Genomic DNA, 18,553 nt, shown 5'->3' with positions numbered 1-18,553 from the left:
GTGTAGCATAGCTAATTTATAAAGACAGATTTGTATTGATAAGGCTTCCAGACCAAAAATTAGATCATATTTGCCATCAGCAATGTGTTGTTGAGAGCATAAACAGAAAACTCAGTAGTCACTAACCAACAACATTGCCTGAGCACCAGAAAATATGGAAAAGTTCTTGACTCTGGCCCAGTAGGGCTGCCACTTTGATATTTTTGAAATTTAATTAAGCAAATGTCATCATTCCTAACACAAACCATCTTGCAGTGAGAATGCTTTTGAGTGCTCAATGCAAAGCAGAAAGGAGCGCTGGAACCCTGAGGAGTTAGGAATTATTCCCATATTAGGTACTATTTCCACAATGAAATGAACTCCCAGTTTATCCATTTTCATTATGCCAATTTATTGTATTCATGGATTAAGGATGCGCATTTAGATTAAAACCTCATTTTTGTAGGTGCTACATGAACAAGTCATGAAACAGTCCCTGTTCCTGCAGACTGCAGTGTAGTGCCAGGGTGACCTGGAAGCAGAGGATAAAGGACATTGCCAATGGGGAGAATGTGCAAATTGACATGCCCAGCAAAAAAACATGTTCTTCGGAGCAGGAAAAATTTGCTTTTCGAGAGAAAACTGTACAGTGTGAAAGTGCACATGGGCTACACAGACATCTATCTCGTTTTTATTTAAGGGTGGGTGTAGTGCTTATGAAACAAGACAAAAAGCCTGAGAAATTTCAGTTCTCTCCATCTAGATAACAAAATGTATCAGGTTGTTCCACAGTGACATGCCAAGCCTAAATTTAAAAGGATCTGGGAAGAAGACGACAGGTCAGGCTCTGTACCCATTGCAGCTTGCTCTCTGTGTTCCCACTACCAGCAACAGTAGGATCTTCACCACTGCCATCTCCCCATCCTTGGAAAAAGGGGCTAAGAGAACTACTACTTGCAGACTTCAGATGTGACAATAAATCCACCCACTGTCTGCAGTGACTTGTAACAGCAACTTGCATTTTCCAAAGGGATTTTAGCATGGAGGAGCCTGAATGTAATTGTTAATGTGTGGAAGTCTCATGTACGTGAGCCTGTTTTGAAAACAGACCTCAACAGTGTAGCTAGAAAGCCATGAAGGACTTCAGAACATTCTGTCACTGCACCAAGTGAAGGTGGTCTGCAGAGCCCAAGGTGCCCCCACGGCTAGAATCAGCATAGCCAGGTTGCTCAAAGCCTGGCTGAAAAAGCTTTGCTCTTTTGCTGCCATGTAACCCAGTGCCAACACAGATACACCTCCCTTCCTATCCTCACAGTACTCCTGCATGGCACTGCACAGCAGCACATGGTGGTACCAGCTGGAAACAGCTGCTGTGGGTGTGGTGTGGTCACATCTGCAAGTGCTCACATCCCATCTAGGCTGGGACCTTGGTCACTCCTCACTTCTTCGAAATGGCCTCAGGATCTGTTTCATAGGAGCTGGTAGGACCCAAGGGGGCAGGTGGGACACCCAAAATAGCTTTAAGTTCAGTGGGGGGTGGAAAGGCAGCTGGGAAAAGGAGGAGTGGTGAGACCAGACACTGGAATCTGAAGGTATAGGCAGCAGATTCTTAATGAAGAGGCTTGTTTAAGTGTCATGCTAATGTGGCAGTGAGAAAACTTGTTATAACTGCTTTCAGCACAGAGTGCATATACAACATGGTATTGTGAAATCTTGAAATCTTTGTACACAAATACAGTTAGGAGAAGAAAAAAAAAGGAAAACTTGGCCATCTTTCTGAGTATACTCTCATACTATATTCAACTCTCACGCACAAGTCCTCACACCCGGTTTAATAATCATAATGAACTATGAGGGAAAGGTAAATAGTGTTCATTCCACATCTCAAAGGATAATAGTAAGAAGGAAGAGATTTCAAACATTGGTAATGACTTGTAGAGCAGCACACTGCTTAAAACATTGACTATGAGCCAAGAAATACCCCTCAAGGCTGCAATCAAAAACAGTTTTTGGCTCTGTGCTGTGAACAGAAACTTTATTTGATCAACAGAGTTATTGCAACAGACTTGCTGTTGAGAGTCTGGAAGCTCCTCTCTAACGTGGCACCCCTCACTAAAGCTAAAGCTCCTGCAAGGGAAAGCTCTGGGCTCATGAAACACATCTCTGGATCACAGCTTCAGGTTAATTGTGATGACCACTGAGGAGAGTTGATGTTTCTTCCTTGGCTGGCACGGAAGTCTGTGTAACTTTTCATGGGGAAATAAGAGAGATCTGAGACTGGCAAAAATACTCCTCTCTGTTCTTGCAAGTAGTTTGTGATTTGGGAGAATGAAATCAGCTGAACTGGTTTTTGTGAAGAGCTTCAGCCTATTGCCCTCAGCAGCAGAACAAGTACTGGGGCAATCTCTGACCTATAGGCCTTGCCAGGCTAAGAAGAAAACAGATGTGGATTAGCCCCCCCCCTAGCCAGAAAAAAACACCCACCTGCCAGAGAATATTGGCAGGGAGAAAAGGAAGGAACTGAAAACTAATTTTTAATAGAGTTTCTCAGAAAATGACAGACCTTCTCAAAGTATTTGAGACTTCTTTTTTTTTGTTTTGTTTTGTTTTTTAAATGTGAAGTAGACATTTCAGTTGAAATCTGGAAAACTGAAGATCTATTATTCCTATAAATATCTGCCATCAGAAATGTGCTTCCAGCTGGCATCACTAAGAAAAAAAAGAATTTTGAGAAAAAAGGTATTGTTAATATCAGAAAGTAATTTTCACCAAGAAACAACAAGCTATACTGATCTGAAAAAAAAACAAAAAATGATACTGACTGCTCCTGAATACTACACACTGAACCCTATCCAACTAATTGCTCAGGGACCTGTGCACAATTGGCATCTCCATGATGACAATTTGGTGATCTGGCAAAACAGAACCTTCCCTAACCATGGGAATAAAACTTTTTAAAAATTTAGAGGCTCCTTTTCAGCAAAAAGAAACCAGTAGTGCACAGAGACCTCAGCCTGTGTCAGAGACAGAAGAGGTCTGAAGCAAACCAGACATGAGCTGCCTGAGTTCCTTGGGAGAGAAGAAGGAATTTCAGACTAGCATGCCACAGGAGAAAGTCCTAGAGCCCAGAGAAGCAACTAGGTGCTCACACAAGCCATGATCAAAAAGGCCAGAATACCAAAAAAACTAAACAAGCTAAAAAATAAATGTATTTTGGGGATATGACGTATGCTGACTGACATCCAAACACTGGAACAGCTTGCCCAGAGAAGTGGATATCCATCACTGGATATGTTAAAAGTCAGGTCGGATGATCCAGTGAAAGATGTCACTGCCCACAGCAGTGGGGGTGGACCAGATGATCTTTGAAGGTCTCTTCTAACTCAAACAAAATTATCAGTTTTATAATTTCTTACTTCAGCACAGAGAGACTAAACTTTTCTGGTCCTGACAGTATGAACTGCCATTAAAAGCAATGTGCCTTTTCCAAATATCATTTTTTTCAAATAGAAGAGCACTAACATCACAATTTTTTACCCAAACAATAGAGCAACTCCAGGAGTTTTCATTGAGTTTTAGAGATTGTGACTTTCTTATTCAAATCCAGACAATATGAAAAGAGGAGATGATAAATTGTTATGTTCAAAGATTTACCTTTCCAACAGGAGGCAAGATAGAGTGGCAAAGTACAGAAGAGGGGAAACACTGGGAAAGGGGAAAAGCAAGCATGTGTCCAGTGCTACCTTCAGGCTTTATTTTAGAAAGAATCAAGACACCCATAGAAAAATAGAATGTTTTTTCTGTATGGGGGAGATTATATGACTGTTATACCTTATTCCTGCTTCAAAAACCATGAAGTGTCTTCATTGCTTGGTGATGGCTGCAGGTGAAGCATCTATAGTGATTTAACACCAGTGAGCCCTGCAGAAAGAGTGGAGGGGACTCCACTGCTGCAGGAACAACTTTGTGAGCAGTTAAAGACCATAAGGAAAGTTAGTACCTACTACTGTGAAAAAAAGCCCATTTGTAATTAAAAGCAAACCTCAGGAAGACTGTGTTGCATCAGTTGGAAGCACACACAGATTTGGGGTAAACTGGGGAAACCTCTAAGGTGGACACTTGTGTCTTCTGCCTCAATACGCCCAGAGAGGTGTCTGAACAAAATCCTGTGCCATGTGCTCTAGGACGGCCCTGCTTGAGGAGGGAGTTGAACCAGATGCCCCACTGTGGTCCCTTCCAGCCTGACACATCCCATGATTCTGTGGTACTCAGGAATTACCACTGAGGTAAGACAGGCATTTCACACCCCCAGTGCTCTCTTGCAGGCTGCTGAGGACCCACACTGCAGGACTGGTTCCTACTCGTGCCTCTGTAACCACGCGGCTGCACTCCAGGTTTGTAAATATGACACCTGAGATCAGGTGCTGGCCTGGTCCCCAGCCAACTCCAGCAGCAGAGCCCTGCGCAGGTATCTCAGAGGCTTGCTCAAAGGCAGTCACTGATGCAGAGTGTTATTCACAGGAACTACTGAGACCCGAGAAGCAGCTGAGACATGGCCCAGTGCACTGCACACTGGTCACAGGCAGACACCTTGAGCAGGGTCATGGTTATTTCTACCCCTTCAGGAAAACAGGGTCCCCACGCTTTCCTTACAAAGGCTCTGCATGGCCCTCTTGATCCCCCAGAGCTCCTGCCTCCCAAGGAGGAAAAGGGGCCTGATGGCAACACTGTGGCTCCCTAGCATGGGTAACATTTGATGGTTGAGGAGACCTGGGAAAAAAATCAGGCTTGAAGCAAACAGCCCCATTCCATCCAGCCATACAACATGACTCAACAGATCCACACAGGCAGGGCTATGCAGGCTGTGAGTGGAAACCAGACACAGAGAATGCAGTGGGCTGGCAAGCTGGGCCTTTTTTTTTAAATTTTTTTTTTTTTTTTTTTTTTTTTTTTTTTTGGTGGAGTCTTATCCTTCTCTTGTATTTAAGCAACACTTCCAAGAGGAAGAAAGGCTGGGAGAAAATACTGACTTACCATGGGGTAGGGGCCTCTCGCCAAGATCTGAAGTGCAGCTAACAGGGATTTCGCCTGCTTTCCTAAAAATGTACACAACTGGTGACTTTGCAACTGGACGGAAATGAAGGAGCCACAGGTTCAGGGAGAAGGCTGAGACAGGCAAGATACCCTGTGGCAGAAAGAAGTTCCTCTGCTTGTGTAACTTGCCAGGGTAGAGAATTGCTCTGACAAGTTACACAGGCTTCCACAGCAGCTATGAATTTGATCCTATAAAAACAAGCGTCAACAACATAATCACATGCCTGGGTCACATGGAAGCAAGGACAACACACAGTAGCAAATGTTGACTTTTTTTTCTTGGTTTTTTTTTTTTTTTTTTTTTTTTTTTTGAGTGTGTTTGTTTTTTAACATAAAGTGGGAGCGAGGAGTGAAATTTGGGTGGGGCTTTCTACTGTTCACTGGGAGGAAATAGAACGTGTTTGCAACAGCTCCTGCCTTGTTTTGCTTTCCCTCAGGAGCACGGGGCTCGCTCCGAGCTCTGCCAGGCTGGTTATACCGCAGTTTTTCCAGCACTCCCAGGCCCCAGGTTGTTCTGCAGGCCAGAGGAGCCCTCACACTGTCTCGCTCGGACTCATCGACTGAGCCCAGCTGGCGTGGGCTCCGGGCAGGAGCTTTGGCTGAGTGCCTGGCACAGCCGTGAGCGGCTGGCAGCGGCGCTTGGCGGCGCGGTCTTTGGAAAGAGATGACGGTACGCAGAGCGGGCGATGGCAGGATGGCGGCCCGGGGAGGCCGCGGGGAGGAAGGCTGTGCAGGGCAGCTGCGCGCCGGGGAGCCTAAGTCATGGGGATGCAGGGCGGCTGTGCGGGTCCGCGGCCCTCCGGACCCGGCTGCGGCCCGGGGCACAGGCGGCACGCAGCTGGCAGGGCTGCCACCAACACCTGCCCCAGGGAATGCCGGCTGGCACGCGTGTGCCACGGGCAGGCTTCTCTGGGGACAGGCCTGTCACCCGCAGCTCCGTCACACCCTGACACTCGCCGCCTGGCCAGATTTTACTGGTCACTGGGGCGATTTTTTTTTCCCCCCCAAAGACACACGTCCAAATCATCTTGGCTGCAAGCGTCTCAGAGTGAAACAGTTTGTTTTAACTCACAGGAACCTCTGGGTTTCATACTGTTCTGTCTCCGCCTCTCTTCAGAGACCCCAGAGACTCAAATCAACCGACAAACCACCTTTTTTTTTTTTTTTTCTTTACAGTTTTCAAATGAAAATCTTGTCCTTTCTTTACCTACTTTTGTATGCAGTATCTAGTTACAGATCTACAGGTCTCACACTTGTGGTCCATTTCTAACAAACCTGTTCACATTGGGCATAGATTTTTGTAATGGGCCGAAGTCACAGCAGGTTGGCCAGAGGTCTGTCTGCCCCATCCATCATGGGGAGTGCAGCAAGCCAGCCCTCCCAAAGCTCTGCTGTCTTACACCATGAGGGCTTTGTATAGGTGCAGCTACTTCAGCACAGCTTTACTGATGAATCTCGTGTGCACACACGTAAACCAGCCCAAGTGTGCATACCTGAAGCTGGGAGAGCTGCGTGGAGCCAGTCTTCTGCCTCCTCACACTGCGACTCACGCAGCTCAGCCAGCAACCAGCTGTGGGGCACGCTTGGCTCAGTTCTTTCCTTTTAACTCCTCTGATACAATTAAAGCAGCATAGACTGAAATGTGGCTGCAGTGATGCTGCTATAAAAATACAGGAAGGGAAACTAGATTTAACAGAGCATGACCCTTCATACTTGCATAACTGTTCACACTGGTACTTCTACCAGCATCACTCTCCTCGTGAAAATGTAAATTATATCCCCAGCTGAAAGTCCTGCACAGGCACAGACACTGTGGGCAGGTAAGACCCATGTGCTACTCAGTGGGAACAGTTCGTGTCTTGCAAAGTATCCTTCCGGTTTAGAGGAGCCAGAAATATAAAGGAGAATATTTTCTTTTCTTTAAAAAATAGCTTGTTCTAAGGAATGTCTTTTTCAAGCATGAGAGAATACAACATGGAAGGGATACAGGACCTAATAACCCACCTGGAAATACTTTGTATGGAAAAGCAGTTCAGCCAGTTTGGGGATTGAGCCAAAGAATTATCAGACAGGCCTTGCTTGATATGATTTGGGTTTGTGGCAGCTTTTACAGCCCAGCAGGATTTCCCAAAGCTGAGGTGCTTTTAAGCTGCCTGTGTATGTGCCTGGCCATTATTGCAGTCCTGGATTTTGGCCAAAGTGATTTCTGTTTGTGAGGGAATGAACAAGTGAGGATCATTACAACTTAGAAGGAGCCCAGTTCTTGCTTGATGAGAGCTCTGGAGATATAGAATGGGACAAAACAAGTATAGAAACCTACCACCATTTGGGAGCTGATAAGAAGATGGCATGCTCCTACAAATTTCAGCTATTTAGGACATGGTTTGCAGGCTGTGGGACAACTCTTCTGCAGAAGTAGGGGAACCTGGATGCTGGAGAATAGGAGGTTTCCAGTAAGATCTGTGTGTATCTCCCACTCTGAGGCAATTACACATCAGCAAATCTGTATTCTGACTGTGGAGGGGTGGCTTCTCCACAGCTGTGATTCTGCTCCTCATCCTTCGTGGTGATGAGTGACCATACAGCCTTAGGAGCAGCAGCGAGCGCAGCGTTAAAAACTGTGAATTTTCAGAAGTCAACACCAGAGCCTCTGCTGCACTCTCTTCAAGAGGAGGGAAAAGCAGTTCAATGAAAAGGTAAAGATGGAACACACTGTAACCTTCCTTGCCTCCCCAAGTACTTTTTCAAGGTACAATAAGGACTTCTGATGAAACTATCTCACTGCCTGAAGGACAAAACAAATGAACTCTGACATCCATGAGGCACCCCAGGTAGCATTTCCAAATGAAAATTTATGGGTCTTTTAGGAATCTTATTTTGGGGTGAGGGGAAAGAGAGGAGGAAAGAAGAAAGGTAGGTTCCATGGAAAGCTGCCATTCTTCATTGAATCTAAAATAGAACTTCTTGGAAGTTTACCAACCAGGCATTTTTGTGTGGAAAACACTAACTGTGCAGATTGGGCACTGTCCAAGTTAAAATACACACCAGTATTGGATGGGAATAGTGTTAGGGGTCTAGATGTGTTCACTCTGAAATACTTGCCAAAGAGTCCCTGCTATGGCAAGGCTTGGGACCTCACAGCAGCTGTTCTTTTTCTACAGCACGTTATAGGTCTGGCTTTGGGTCTCCAATTGTACATCCTTAGGGTTTCAGGGAAGTGTCAGTGAGTTCTGGAGTGTAGCTTGCCCTTTACAGTCAGTGCAGATTCAGTCAGTTCACTAACTGCAGTCTCGGGAGTTTGTTTGGTTTTCTTATTCTGAGTTTGAGACCTGCATTTGGAGAGATGACTTATGCCCAGCACTGCTCTTGCAGCAAGGAAATGGGAGGGAAGGGATGTTGGAGTGTGGTTTTTCAGGAGTGGTAACAGGACTGTTTTGTTCAATCCGAGTGTCTTTTTTTAAAGAATAAATCCATGTCTAGCATAAATCAATGCACAGAAGGAGCAGAAAACAAGATGGGAAACTGGACATTCCCTGGACTGTGATGGAATTTGTCATTTGCTGCAATTTAAGGATTTTTATATTGATGTGTACTAGGGTTGGTGTTTCACACAGTATTCATGCTTGCCATGAGTCTTTGGGCATTGGATGACGACAGGGAATGGGAGCACAGTTTTCAGCTTGGGAAGTTTCCTCCTCCCACTGAAAAGACCCAGACTTAACCTTGCTGTAAAATTGATCTCACACATGGTAAGGAGAATTTTGAGCTTTTTTCCTAGCCCTCTTCAAAATCTTCCTCTTTCTTCTATGCTTGCCACGATAGTATTGGAGCACCCACCTTTTCCATCTGCTTCTCTGCAAACACCTGCCCATGCAATTCCTCTGTGCTTCACCTCATGCTGAACGTGATGCTGTTCTTGGTGAGTCAGATCCAATGAGGCATCAAGATGATTTGACTTGTGCCTAGGGAAGGCATAGTGCTGAAACTCTTCTTTGGTTCTGCACCATGGGGAATTCTTTATCCAAATGGGTTTGCTTCCCTGCTCCAGCTGTCCCCAGTCTCGCATCGTCACCCTTAGAGGTGCACACTTCGTGTACCTCAGCAAGCAAGGCTTTGCCACCTGGGGCTGCTCTGAGAATACCTGGTTGTTTCACCATAATTTGGAGGGAGAAACTTGTGTTCCCATTCTCACCTGGGACACAGCATAGGTCTTGAGCAGGACTTGTATTTCTGGTTTCTTCACAATACCAGCTTTATCAGCCAGACAAAAGCTGAACTCCAGTTTTTCCATAGAGGGTCACAACAAGCTAGGCTAGAGCCTTGTGCCAGTTAGCGGGGATTACACAGAACACAGCCACTGGTTCAAGCAAGCTCTCTCTCATAAACACATAGAGCACTTGAGTATCCTCTTGCTTCTCTACCTTCATGCTCCAGTTGCTCAGAAACGGGAGAGGATGCAGCAGAGCCAGTGTATATATGTCTGTGTATGTACCTATGTGGGAAAGGTGGGATAAGCATGGTTCTTGCTTTTGGATAGTGTAAAGCTGGCATCCTCACTGGTAGTAACTTCCAAAGGGTGAAGAGAAGGCACAGCAGAGATGATCCCACATGGTGTCATCACTGATGGGGCAGGAGAACTGGCCTCAGTTACACTCTTAGCAGATCAAAGCTTCATTCCCTGGTGGAAACCAAGTGAAATGTTATGTGCCTGTTTGGCAGCCTGTCATTTAGATAGGGATGAGCTTGAGACTAACCTAGAAGCTAATGAGGGGGAGGAGACTGGCAAGGTATTAAAAAATGTCCTGAGAAGAGAGGCAGATGACACAGAGGAGCCAAGCCTGTCTTTTTGTCCAAGTACTGAAGTACTCAAGCTTGCAAGGACAGGGAGACATGTGATCTGTGCTGTAGCACAGGCACCTCTCCTGCAGAGAGGGCAGATGCTGTACTAGGTCAGGATGTCTCCTGGAGAGAAGCTGAGTGCTGGGAGAAGGATGGGAGGTTTTCAAGGAACAGTACAACCTGTAGCTCTGAGAGGCAGGGTCTGGCTTGAAAGTATGAGCAGACTGGGGTTTTAGTTGATCTGGAAGAGCTAGAACATAGCAGCTGAGCAGAAAAGCTAAACTAAGTGTTTTTTATCCACCGAGAAAGTACTGCAAGGTAGGGGCTGACACTTGGGAATAGGTTAAGTCAGCCAGAGAGCAGCAGTGATAAGAGGGTGGAGGTCTTCTTGATGCACTCCCTCAAGGCTGGGCATGTGCTCCCATGTATCTGTGTGTTTAGACTTGGGGAGCTGATTCTCTTTTTTTAAGGCTGGCAACTTCTGGTAGTGTAAGCAGATCTGTCTTAATGTTGTGGTGATGGCAAAGGAGATTTTTGAGAAATGGGGAGTAGGTGAGGTTTGTGAAGTGGCCTGTGCATTTCTGAGGTGTGAGGCTAAGTAAGAGGCAGCTGGGAGCAGGTGTTATGGTTTTGGGATCCCTGGGTGCGTAAAAGGTTGGGAGGACATCAGTAGGATCTTGAAAGATTCTTGGCAGGTAGCTCTGGGTGAAGGAGGCATCTGTACAAGGTGGTCTTGCAAAACTGCAGGGACAGAGATGACCAAGCAACCTGAGATTGGTGTGAGGCGAGGCCATAACAGGATAGTGGGGAGATGGTCTGACATGTGCCTACACAACCCCAAACCAGCCAACTCTATACTCCTCAAGGGACTTACTGTAACTCAAAGGAGGATTATTTACTAAGACCACCTTTTTTTTCTTTTTAAAAGAAAAATCAGTGCTTCATCAAAAGACAATGTAAAGCAAATGAAAAAAATAAAGTCACAGTGCCAGGAAGTACAGACCAAACCCACATCCCATGAGAACTAACCTGCTTATAGCTTTGCATCAAAAAATATTAGTCCATTTATTGCCCATTAAAAATTCCCTTTGTCTCTTCTCAGTTGTGGTGCATTCTTGAGATCTTAAAGATGGCACTATCAGTCCTTAAAGCAATATTTGACATCAATTTACTCATTAACTTTCAAATGCAGGACACTGAAAACCTTTTCCTAAGGGCATCTTTGTGTTCTGTTTGAGAGAGTTACTGTTGTTTTCCCACCTCCCCTGAAGGGTTGTTTACAATACCATCTCTGCCTTTTAATCCTCTTTTCCTTTCATGTCTAACAAACAGTGTTAAACAGAACACAGGGGGAAAAGCAGATCTCACACATTATAATTATCTATAGTTAACTGAAGAAATGCTTCACAATTAGAGGTCTCATTTTGTAAATGAATGCTCAAGAAGCTTTTTCCTATGTTTTTCCAGATAAAACCTCTGTTCTTTCAAGCTCGAGGTTTGTATGTATAGTAAGTCAGATAAAGGGTTTCTGAGTTGATGTGCACTCTGTGCAAGAGGCTGAGCTGCCACAAACAGGATTTTCCCTGTGCAGAGGGATGTCTTGAGATGAACACACAAGAATGTGGGCAGTACCAAGATGTTGAGCTGTGACAGAAAACATTACATTTCAAAACTGGCTGCTGTTTCCGCTGGTTTTTTTTACGGTTTCCCCTAATTTCTCTAGCTCTTTTTGCCCTGTATCTGAGCACGTTAAGACTGTGAATATATTTAGAGTCACAGTTTTTCTGTGGGGAGGTGTGGGACTCCACATTTTACAGATCTGAGAAGATCTTTTCATGAGCCCTTCTTTCAGGAGCAGCATCAACATAAGCATCCCCTGATTTCCCCTTCCCCTCTCCCACCACTCACTCACCCCTCAGCTGTGCCAGTTTCTGTGCTGTGTGGGAAACAAATCACAGAACATATCCAGGTTAAAAATAGCTGGAAAAGAGAGAGAGAGAGAGAGAAATGAATTCCAGAACTTGGACTAATATCCTACATATACATCCAACGCCAATACAACAGAAGGTTTTTAGCTCAGATTCCATCTGTCTGTCCAGCTCCATCAATAATTTGTACCTGATTTCACACAGGACTGAAAGGTAGAAATTTCAACATCTACTGATTTCCTTTCTAAATTTTGTGCAAACTGATTGCTGTGTGAGGGGTAGGGACCTCAACTAAAGAAATGCAGCCAGCTGTCACCTGGCTAGTGAGTATATGCATGCTGGCTGGCTATGTATGCATTAGCTGATCAGGCAGCATATATGGACCTGACTGCAGCCCAGGAAAGGGTCTTAGAGCATATAATGAGGGAAGAGTGGGGCTCATTGCAGACATTTTATTTTAGGAGTAGGGGAGAGAAGGGAGGTGAGTATAAAGCAATGGTCAGAGACCCTCAAGAAACCAAGAGCCATTAGTTCCACTGCTCACAAAGCAAATTGTTTCAAAAAGGCCTGAAATTCTATAAAATAAGACCTCTTCTGCACATGAGTCTGTAAATCAAATGAGCCTGTAAATCATACAATTTGGGAGGAAGCTGAGAGCTCAGCCCCACATTCCTGTTTAGACTTCAGCAACCACTTCTGCTTTTAGCACTCTGAACACCAGTGGAAACCACGGATACTGATTTCTTTCCCGTACTCAAATGTCACTTAAAGCCCTTGTTTCTCCTGAATAAATAACTCTTTTAAGCACTTGTTTCATCTCTGCTCCTACCTGCCTGCTTTCCTATCTACAACAGCTTGCCAAGAGCTCTGCTCCATTCTCTTCTTTCAAATCCTTCATGCCTCCCCTCTGACCAGTGAATGGCCTCAAATTTGGTACAGGCCAGTACACAAAATATTCAGTGAATTGTATCTGAAAGCGATGAGTATTTTGGTGCAAACAAAGCTGTCTCTTCCTGCCCACCCCTTCTGAGGGAAAAGAGACCTTGGGTCTCCTCACCGCTTTTTCTGATCTCCAGAGGGGACTTGGGTGAGATGGGAGCCACAGGGTGGAACAGTAGCCATGAGACACCCTATGAGCCATGGCTGCAGTCCATGGTCAGAAATGGAAGAGTCTTTATGTTCCTGTTCTGAGGTGTTTTTTCAGCATCTGGTTGCATGTGCAGGATGCAAGAGGAGCTGTGTGGCTGCTCGTAGTGGACTGTGTCTGTGTTGGAAGCACACACTGTCTTTGGCAGGGGAGCTTTCATCTGATAGAAACCGGGTTTATTCCTACCATTTGTGGTCTTCCCCAGTATGAGAATTATCATCGCCAGAGGCAGGACTTGGGTTTCTCCAGGTGGGAAACTGGAGGTTTTGGGCAGTTGGGGGTTTTCCTGGTGTGGGAAATCCCTGGGTGGCAATAATCCAGTATATTGGGCTGTGTGCCATCCCTGCTGCAGTCACCCAGGAACATTACTGGGAGTTGCACCCAGTGTGATCTGTTTGCAGATACTCCAGTCTCACCACAGGCATGGAGCGAGGTGTGATGAGAAAGGCCTGAGAAGGCTCCCAGGGAATCTGCCTGCGTTAATTCCCTTGTCATTGCATACCTCTGGGTCTGCTCCAGTCTGCAAACTGGGGGAGCTGCTAGAGTTCAGCTCAGCTCCTGCAAGAGAAGCATCTTCATAGGCTTTCCTAGCACTGATTCCACTTCCAGAACTAGTCCCTGTAGGGAATTTTCTTTCCCCAAATGGAAGAATGTAGCCATTTTGCAAGGTGCCACGGGGGACCTGTAAAGGAGATCCAAAGCAGAAGCCAGGGGTGCCTTGCTGGAAGGGAATGCTAGAAGGCCCCATCTTATCTCCTCACCAGACACAGGAGCAGGGGAGGTGCTGGTCAACCTTTACCAACATGGAGCTGCCTCATGCAGAGCGGAGTGGCCCTCAATTGCCATGAGTGATGTTAGGATCTCGCTTTATTCTTGGGTAACTACAGAATCTGGGGAAGTGATGGCAGGGGAGAATATTCAGAAAGCTGGCAGAAATTGTGTAATTGGTGTATCAAAGGTCTTTTTACTCTCCTCTGGTCACATTTTAACAGTATCCATTTTATTCTACGTGTCAGTAAACAACAAAATTGTTACTGATAAAACTTGCCTTAAGCAACAAGACACATGTGAACAATAAAGCACTAAGAGCCACATTTTCAAAAGTGTGTGTGCAGAAATGTCTATTGTACAATGTATAAGCAGCATGTGGTCTGGATGTGGCAAGCAGCAACGGGAGAGGAAAAGGGGAACAGATGGAACCTGTACATGAGTGACAAGAGCGGACGTAGGCTCAGATCAAGTTTTGTACTGTGCAGAGGCTGAGCTTTTGAAAAGCCTTAAATAACAACCACATTTAAAGGAGGACTGCACTAATGGGGCATGCAGATAAGCACACCAAATGGTGCAACTGCAGAGCACACAAGCATTGCAGACAGTGATATATACAGAGCGTATGAAAAGTTCGGTCTGACACGCCAGCCATGCGTACAATCAAAGGTGTGCACATTTTAGAAACATCAGCCTCCCTGAAACCTCAATGACTTAGCAATAAAACATCAGGAAACGATAAGTCAGGGTCAGAAAGGTCTGAGAATTCCACACAGCTGAAATAAAGATTGAGCAAGAGGAATTAGCATCAAGAAATCAGATTCAGATGTTTAAAGCTGATTGTCTGAACCAAGTTAATATTATGCACCATGTGTCACTTCAAAACGTTCGGATCGTGCAGCTGGAAAGCCCTTCCCATGATTGTGAAATGCAGCAGTTCACTGTATCTGAGAAGGCTGGGATGGACATGTCTGCCTGGACACGAGCAGGCTATAAATGATGAATTGGGATTACAGCCTTTAATGTCCCAGTCCAGTTTTACCAGTTCCCCAAACCACTAGCACAGAAAACAAGCCCTGCAGCAAGGCCATATGAAGATTCTACCTTCACATATTCTGGACTTGCTTTATTGCTTTCTGTCTCCATTCATCTCCCCATGGACTGAAAATGCTCACACTTTTTTTTCCAACTGCAAAGCACTCTGATGATCTGCACCCCTTGATCTCTTACTTTCATCCTATTTAAAAGAATCCCTATTCAGCTACCCAGTCTTTTCAAGGAAAATTATCCTCTCTCTGTCCATTCTACCAAGTCTAGAGTTCATGGCTATAATTAAAAAATTATGGTTTTAACCAGTCAGTACTATGGGACAATCCCATTTTCACTCATCCTCACACATGCATAGAAGGAAGCCCTTACCCATAGGAATGCAGACCAGCACAACAAGCACCTCTGTGGGAAACTGTAAGTCTGCAGAACTTTCACAATTTCACCACTAATATTTTTAGTCTCAGTTGGATTTATACCAACTTACAGATACACATGTATTGTGTATTCTCCTTCAGCCTAGCAAAATAATTCACGAATCCAGCACTGTTTACCTGAAATCCACACCTCCCAGGAAATAAGAATTCCGTAGGTATGAGGGTTTTGCAGAATGGCAACTTGTTTGTTTTGTGGATTTGTGAAGTTATATAGCTGGTGGGAGTATCTCTTTCCTAGAAAAAGGTCACACACTCATCAGTCCTTGGATGAGAAACTGATCAACTGGAGATCAGCATAAATTCTGTACTCTTCCATGCACTGTTTGTGGTGACTAGTTCTGGATTGGGATGATAGTGTATACAGAAATATTTGACAATACAGGTATTAGGCTCTTGTATCATAGATCTTTTCTCCTGTTCACATGCATTTTCATGGCAGCTGGACATGGGTTATACAGCTATGGGCTAAAACACTCTCTGGTGCATTTCTAGTGAAACCAAAGACAAATGTGACACTGTGATTTATGTTGTGAACAAAAGAGACCAGGGTGTGTTCTCTCCCCCATCAGCAAGTGGCACAGCGGAGCTTTTATACATGGCATGCTCCTCTCCCACAGCCACCTCCAAACAAAATAGGATGGCCAGCCTAAGGGTGAGAGGGCTCAGAGGCAACAGGCAGAGCTGTGCCAAGGGATGCTGGAACCTGGGCCCTCTCCTGGGGCAGATATAACCAAGACAAAGCCATTTCTTTCATCTCCAGCACTTGCGGATTTCAGAAGGCTCTGTGTCAAATTCAGCATCTTCTGTCACTTGAAGCTGAAGTGCACAGCCTGGGTTTTACGCCCAGGCTATGGGAAGTTGGTTGGGGTTTGCTCTGTTGTTGACAGCTTGAAATTTCCATTTGCAGCTCCTTCCTGTTTCCTATTCAGACATGCATCATACAAACCCAGAGAGGCTGATCAAATGTACCAAACGGTGAGAAGAGAGGACATTCCTTACCACAATGAAGCTTTTCGTGTGCCTAGTCAGCACTGAAGCGGCAGAAGCAGACCTGGGCAGGCACTTCCCATCCCCACATCCTGCAGATACATACCTTGGTGCTGATGGCTACCTGAAATCCACGTCTGCAGCTCCCATCCCACCTGGGATGTCACCTGGCATACTCAGACATCAGAACTTAGGGACTGGGAAGTATGCTGGGGCTTTTTTTTTTTTTAAATTTAAAACTTGCAGCACTGCTGCTGCCTCGTAGAGAGCTGGGCCATTCACTGCTTATTGTGAAAGGGACAGTGTGCATGCTGGGGTGGCATACATCCCACATGTCCCCAGCATGGGATGGGATCTCTAAAAGAGATCACTTGGATATACATATACCAGACACATCCCTGATTTCATATGTAGGCCACATGGGAAGGCAGGACTTGCTGCCTGGAACCCAACCCTGCTCACAAGCCCTCCAGTCTTGAGATCCCCATGCCACATGGCACCTTACTATGTCTGGGGATCTCCTAGCCATCCATACAGCACCTCACCATGCCTGGCAGGGAGAGCTGATGGAGTTCATGGCACTGTCCCACCTTGGTGCAGCTATACACAAGAGCTTTGGTTGTCTCCAGTGTGTGTCTCTTTGCCTCAGCCCATCAGTGCAGAGTGAGCGGTGCCAGCCACATTGTGAAGAGCAGGAGATGTATCTAAAACAAAGGAGGAATTTTAACCCCCTTCGCTTTCCCTTTGTCCCACCCATATTGCACCTGCCATTAGAATTACCAAAATTATCCAGTGACATCATCCATCACCCATAGAAATGCACAAATCATGCAAATTGCCCTTGGAAATTTCCTGAGGAAACAGGCTTTCCAGGCTCTTAGGCTCTCAATGCCTAGAAAAACTCCCTGACCAGTTACATCTCCCTCAGACATTTTATCAGGAACTGAAGCTTATTGAACCAGTGATTCACTCCCCACTCAGCACTGGCTGACTGCATTTTGCATGCTTTGGGATAAGAATCATGTTATTTTTTGCTTGGGTCCAGGACACCTCTGATATGTGCTAGAAATCTCTGGGTTGTTACAATTAAGATTATTCCAAATTTCATGGGAGAGGCATTTTCATGCACTGCCTTTTTTATAGGGAATTTCAGCAGGGTCCACCCAAACCACCAGATCAACAACACAAATCAAAAAACACCTTAGTATGGTGCTTTCCATGCCTATGTTTGTATAAAGCTTGTTTACAGCCAGCAGGCCAGGAGAAAAAGGTCATTTATAGTATGTGCTGTGGCACTGCTCGCCTGAATTTTAGGAATCAGCAACTTTGGTAAACTCTTGACGCAGCTTGCAGACACAGAATGTCTCTCCCGCCTACTGCAGGAAGCTGGTCAGTGTATCAAAGATCAAAGTTGCTCACACCAAAGCAAGAAAGTTCCACACAAGCAAAAAGTAACTACAAATGCTCAGGTTTGGATGCAGGATTTGCATGCATTGGTCTCTAAATTTGACCATAAACAACTTGAAGCAATTAGAAAAACCCCAAACACTTGCTGCAGCACCACCCAGATTACTCACAGGCTAATCCTCCTGTTGCAGGGATAACAAGATGTTTTCAAGATATTTGATATGACTTTGAGAAGATGAGTTTATTGAAAACCATATTAGAGACTTATTTAGAGAATGTAATGACCTTAACTGGCTGTGCTTTAAAAGGGCTAACAAAAGAGTGTGTGACCTGAAATGGGCATATATTGCAGGGAAGTCACTTCCCTCTGCTACACATACAGCATCTGCAAAACAGGCAAATATTTATCAGGAACTGAAGCTCATTGAATCAGTTTATTGTTTTAAAAACCCCAAAACCTAAGAGATGTTTTTTAGTACATCTCAAAAATTCAGAAATCTAGTCAGGACCTTTTCAGAAGTTGTTCTTGAAATAAGTGTCCCTGGGATAAAACACAGCTAGGAATGACTGTTGAGAAACTTTTGGTCAGCTCTGGCAGTTTTGATGCAAACCTGACTGCTGCTGGAGTCACTGCTACAGGACAGCACTGGGAGGAAAGACTGGCAGGGGAGTTCAAGCTAGCGTGTCTGCCCTTTCTTCTTCTCTCTTATTCACTCCACTACAGAACAAGAAATCAGAGAAAAGACAATCCTGATTTTTACTTTTTTTTTGGTGGCTCTAGTAGGCTCTCGCACACAAACATCATTTTGGGTTGATTTCCTTTCAATTCTGCATCCCTGCTCTGTTCTGGTTCTATTCTCCAGCTCCCTGTACAAACAGGATCTTTCCTCAACAATATTCTGCCACATCATCTTCCTTCC

The 18,553-nt window shown here is 45.1% G+C and overlaps 1 long non-coding RNA gene across 1 annotated transcript in view; it reads right to left on the bottom strand.

Annotated features, from left to right (window-relative positions):
* Positions 1–388: 388 nt before the first annotated feature.
* The window catches only part of LOC136285157 (uncharacterized), a 41,260-nt gene continuing 23,095 nt past the window's right edge, over positions 389–18,553 (bottom strand). The window contains exons 2-3 of the long non-coding RNA XR_010719362.1: positions 11,825–11,892; positions 389–9,751 (exon numbers count right to left, since the gene is read on the bottom strand). This is a non-coding gene — a long non-coding RNA (uncharacterized lncRNA). The remainder of the gene's footprint in view (positions 9,752–11,824; positions 11,893–18,553) is intronic.

Source organism: Chamaea fasciata, unplaced genomic scaffold, assembly GCF_029207755.1.
Source record: "Chamaea fasciata isolate MVZ Bird 193981 ecotype frontalis unplaced genomic scaffold, bChaFas1.0.hap1 SCAF_2, whole genome shotgun sequence".
NCBI classification, from domain to species: domain Eukaryota; kingdom Metazoa; phylum Chordata; class Aves; order Passeriformes; family Sylviidae; genus Chamaea; species Chamaea fasciata.
This window is presented reverse-complemented; position numbering and strand designations above follow the sequence as displayed.